This window comes from Triticum aestivum, chromosome 7A (assembly GCF_018294505.1).
Source record: "Triticum aestivum cultivar Chinese Spring chromosome 7A, IWGSC CS RefSeq v2.1, whole genome shotgun sequence".
In the NCBI taxonomy this organism is placed as follows: domain Eukaryota; kingdom Viridiplantae; phylum Streptophyta; class Magnoliopsida; order Poales; family Poaceae; genus Triticum; species Triticum aestivum.
The window spans coordinates 303,142,030-303,147,655 of record NC_057812.1 but is presented as its reverse complement, the minus strand read 5'-3'; positions in this window follow the sequence as shown (position 1 = coordinate 303,147,655).

Here is a 5,626-nt window from a genome sequence, read left to right as displayed (position 1 = left end):
CGGCGAATGCCGCCGCCGCGGGCCGCCCCGCGAGCCGAGCCGGAGCTCGCCGCGGACCACCGCCGTCCTCCGCCTCACGCCGCCCCGCTCCACGCCACCGCCGCCGTCCTCCGCCACCGTCGCCTCACCCGGATCCGGCCTCCTCCCTCCGCGCCAAGTCCGGCGACGAACTCCGGCGAGCTTCCCCGGCCATCCTCGGTTCCCGTGCGATCTGGATCTGACATCTGAAAATATCTCCTCGGTTGACTTTTTCCCTCCGAACCCTAAATTTTTATGCATACTTTGACCTGCCGTAACTTTGCGTCTGTAGCTCCGATTTGGGCATATAGTATATCAAAATGTTCGCCACGACGAGTACATCATTTCATTCCATTGCATCATTTTCATTTGATCTTATCTTGATGCCCGAATGTCTGCTAGAAGGAGGCTTCGTGAGTAAATGTCAGATCTGCTAGTTCATCTTAGACTTTTGTCATTTTTGCCATGATTATTGTGTGCATGCTATGCCTGTGAGTCCTTCATATGTTTTGTTAAGGATTTTGTCTTCTTTCCAGAGGTGCAACCCATGCATTTTTAGGATGTGTGTGGTGACTTGTGCAAGCTTGCAAAGTGAGGCACCCGGTAAATCTATTTTCAGGGACTTAGTAGTTTTCACTAAGTCTGGGATTATTTAGTTCATGATGCCATATGTTCAGCTTGTTTCCTAGTGATCCGTGCCTCTTTTGAGGATGATCAGTAAGGGAGTTTTGTTAATCATGTTGTGTTCTATCCATCCATGTCTTGACTTGCAATTATGGAGCAACCTAGCTTGAGTCAATCGAGGTCTACTTTTGCTTCGTTGTGAATCTGGGCAGATCGTCAACTCGTTTGCGATTTTGCCGATGTTATTGTAGTTGATCCGTGCATGCCATGCCATTGTTCTTGCCATGGCTAGATAGCATTTTGTGCCTTCTTAATGGATGTATGCTAGCCTTGCCACGACTTGCACCCTAGTGAGTGCATCGAGCTCGTTTACATGCCTTCGTGAGTTATATTTCAGCATGTCTCAGTTTTCACTAAGTCTGAAAACTGATTGTGTTTTAGCTATGTTCGTGTGCCCGTTAGTATATTTTGTGAACCCTTTTGGCCCCAGGTCACTTTGGGTCTTTTGTTAAGCTTGTCGAGTAGCTCCATGCCATGTTCTTACTTGTCTTAATAAGGTCATGTATCATGTTGTTTTGCTGCTCCCAAGAGGGCTTCGTGATCTGAAATTTCAGACAAGTGTTAATTTCACTAAGTCTGGAATCTGTTTTGCATTTGCGTTTTTGCCATGCTTTTTTGAACCTGTTAATGAATGAATTGGCTGTAGCTCAGTGCTAGACTTTTGTTAAGCATCTTGTGTGCATCCCTGCCATGTATTTTGTTGTCATGTTTGGTGGCTGTAGCATGTTCATTTCATTTCATTTCCAAACCGTAACTCCGATTCCGGCGTTCTTTATATCGTTTTCAAGCGATTTCATCTCATCTTTCCAGTGGCACCCTTGGAATTCCAAGTTGAGGCCAGGTTCATGCTTTTTCTGTTATATCTTGCATTTTGCATCCCGCATCGCATCCCGCATAGCATATCATCTTTGCATCTTATTGCTTGAGTTTGCACGTGGTTGATTGTATCCTTGTTGCTTGTTTGTCTTGTTTGGGTAGAGCCGGGAGACAAGTTCGCTAACGAGGAGCCCGTTGAGTTTGCTTTTGAGGATCCAGTCAACTCTGACAGCTTTGCAGGCAAGATGATCATACCCTCGATATCACTACTATCTTTGCTATGCTAGTTTGCTCGCTCTTGCTATGCCAATGCTACGATGCCTACCTTTTGCTTGTCAGCCTCCCAAGTGCCAAGTTGAACCTCTAACCCACCATGTCCTAGCAAACCGTTGATTGGCTATGTTACCGCTTTGCTCAGCCCCTCTTATAGTGTTGCTAGTTGCAGGTGAAGATTGGAGGCCGTTCCTTGTTGGAACATCTTTTATTTACTTGTTGGGATATCATTATATTGCCATGTTATCTTAATGCATCTATATACTTAGTGAAGGGTGGAAGGCTCGGCCTCTCGCCTAGTGTTTTGTTCCACTCTTGCCGCCCTAGTTTCCATCATATCGGTGTTATGTTCCCGGATTTTGCGTTCCTTACGCGGTTGGGTTATAATGGGAACCCCTTTATAGTTCGCCTTGTTTAAAGCTTTTCCAGCAATGCCCAACCTTGGTTTTACCATTCGCCACCTAGCCTCTTTTTCCCTTGGGTTACCGGAGCCCAAGGGTCATCTTATTTTAACCCCCCGGGCCAGTGCTCCCTCTGAGTGTTGGTCCGAACCGGGCAGCCTCCGGGGCCACCTCGGGGAAACTTGAGGGTTGGTTTTACTCGTAGCTTGACCTATCTGAGTGTGCCCTGAGAACGAGATATGTGCAGCTCCTATCGGGATTTGTCGGCACGTTCGGGCGGTGTTGCTGGTCTTGTTTTAACCTGTCGAAGTGTCTTGAGTTACCGAGATACCGAGTCTGATCGGAACGTCTTGGGAGGAGGTCTATTCCTTCGTTGACCGGGAGAGCTTGTCATGGGCTAAGTTGGGACTCCCCTGCTGGGATTGAACTTTCGAAAGCCGTGCCCGCGGTTATGGGCAGATGGGAATTTGTTAATGTCCGGTTGTAGATAACTTGAAGCTTAATTAATTAAAATGAACCAACTGAGTGTGTTACCGTGATGGCCTCTTCTCGGCGGAGTCCGGGAAGTGGACACGGTGTTGGAGTAATGCTTGCGCAGGTTGTTCCTCTAGTTATTCTTGCTCGTGCTTTGCCTCCTCTTCTCGCTCTCTCTCTTTTGCGTATAAGTTAGCCACCACATATGCTAGTCGCTTGCTGCAGCTCCACATATATATTGCCTTACCCTTCCTATAAGCTTAAATAGTCTTGATCGCGAGGATGCGAGATTGCTGAGCCCCTGTGGCTCACAGATACTATAACTCCAGATGCAGGTCCAGGTGATTCCGCTCCAGGTGACGAGTACGAGCTCAAGTGGGAGTTCGACGAGGACTCTCAACGATACTACATGTCTTTTCCTGACGATCAGTAGTGGTGCCTAGTAGGGGTTCGATTCAGGGCCTTGTCGCAAGTTGGGTTTTCTTCTATTTTGGCACCGTAGTCGGGCCATGAGTGTTTTTTTGGATGATGTAATGTTATTTATGTACTTTGATGTGACGTGGCGAGTGTAAGCCAACTATGTATCTCCCCTTTTATTCTATATATTGCATGGGATGTTTGTGATGATTGCCTAGCTTGCGACATTGCTTTCAATGCGGTTATGTCTCTAAGTCGTGCCTCGACACGTCGGAGCTATAGCCGCATCGAGGGCGTTACATAGTCATAGCAACCCACCACAATTTACAAGGTTATGACCATCTATATTGGTCATGATCAGCTAGAAATAAGGCAGCGGACCAGTGCTATCTGCTTTATGACCATTTCGTCTAAGGAAATTACGACATTTCTGACCAAAATGGTCGTTATAGTTTAGGGTTTGGAGCCCCCCGAACAGCTTTTGACCAATTGGTCTGAAATGGTCATAGATCTATGACCAATTCTTCTAGGGTCACTGATAGAAGGTCACTAGTTGACATATTTCTTGTAGTGTTGGTTGAAAAGACGAAGAAAGCATGGTGGATGGCGAAGGGTGGGGGGGAAGTGGACCTATCTCTTGGTTGAAAAAGGAAAGAAAGTGACGGGTGTTGGGGGACAACGCAAATGAGAATGAGTAGGTCTAGATTTCCTGTGCTCACATAGGAAAATGTCGCCGAGGAGATAAAAATGGGACAAATGCAAACATTCTGCCTGAGTGTTTGCCGCTCTCGGCAACCACATCTGCCTCACCACTTAAATCTCACACCACTAACATTGCTTCATCCCAGTGGAACTGCACAAATTTGATTGCACATTTACTGACCATGTGCTACTCTCATGACAGTAATACTAATGCTATTGTTCTGCATGTTAATCTCGTGGCAGTGTTGATGTGATGTGATTCTACTTACGTAAGGACACTTTCATACTATCAATCTAGTGCCAATTATAACACAATAGATGCTGCTGTTAATCATACGCCATTGCAAATATCTGTCACTGTTTAAATAACCGTATCTCGTATTTGCGCAAACGGGGATGTCTGTCTCCATATCGTTTCGGGATGTCTGTCTCCGTATCGTTTCTATCCGCGCAATCAAAAGCACACACCTCAGTTTTAGTAGAACTGCGCAAAATGAGATGGCTATCCCTCGTTGTCGTCGTCTAACCACCCGTCTTCCAGGTATTCCTACATTGGTAGTTACTAGGTAGAATGACCAACGCAATATAAAAGAACTTGATTCGTATGTTTTACTTCCTAATTGCAGTGGAGGGACGAGCGAAAACAACTGCATCCTAGTACGTAATGCACTTTCTACCAGTTCATCCATGGACCGAGGACTAGCTGGCACGGCTGCACGGCGGTTTTTTTGGACAGGTGCGCGGACAAGAGGCATTGTGGTCTGCTTATTTCTGCAAATAGCGGTGCTTAAATTTAGTAGAATGCACAAGAATTTCAGCTGGTCAGTACACTACATGGTCCAGTTCAGCATTCCAGATGAGAACACAATTATAATTGGTTATTCTGGAATGAGAGAACCTAACCCTGGATGGTGGCAACAAGAAAAAACCAGAGTGAACTCCAGGAAATTTAAGCCTGCCAGGAGGCCCTTTGCTCAGAGAAGCCTTGCTTGTTTTTTCTTGATTTGTAAACCTTCTCACAACTTTGTATTTTGCTGTGAACTAGTATATGTTTGTTATGTTCTATGAATCATTGAGATGTATAAAATTGCTTAACTTATGCTTTTCAAGTTTCTTATGAAGCCGGGTTTAATGTGAGTGTTCCACATGAACGCTGGACTAGCGTGTGAACGTTTGGAATTTACATTGTGGCCTCAGTTAACTGCATGAACCACTGTAACAAGACACATGGCTGCTTATATGTCAGACATTAGATTGTTGATTGTTAGCTGGTCGATAGCATAGTGTTGAAGCGAGTTGAGCCAATGTGCCGTGTTTTGCACAATTGCTTACAAGTGGGGTAGCACCAACAATGTTTACAAGTACTTATGTATACATCAGCGCACAGTTCTCAAATGAGTACTCTATTTCATCAAAACACACACTGCTCGTATGATAAAACTAGTGAGGATGCATCTGTTTCGGCAACAATTACAATGATTCACGGGCACACAAAAGTAGCAGCAGTTCCCATAGACGGATTCAAACAGTGTACTAGCCCCAGAGGGCTCGATAACAGGCAAGGTTCGGATAATTAGACAGAATCCAAACTACTATTAAACACTAGCTAGGGCAAGTATTTCATGCCTCGATCTAATTTGGGTTGGACACAAGATGGACCTTGCCATGAACATCATTGAGGACGTCCGGCAGCAGCTCAATCCTGTGAACCTTCATGAACAAAACCTTCTGGCCTTGCCACTCATAAACTTATTTGTGGAGGCATGCCACGTCATCTTCCAGCGTAAGCTTGACAAGAACAATATGCCTCACAAACGAAGGAGTAGCTTTGAACTTATTAT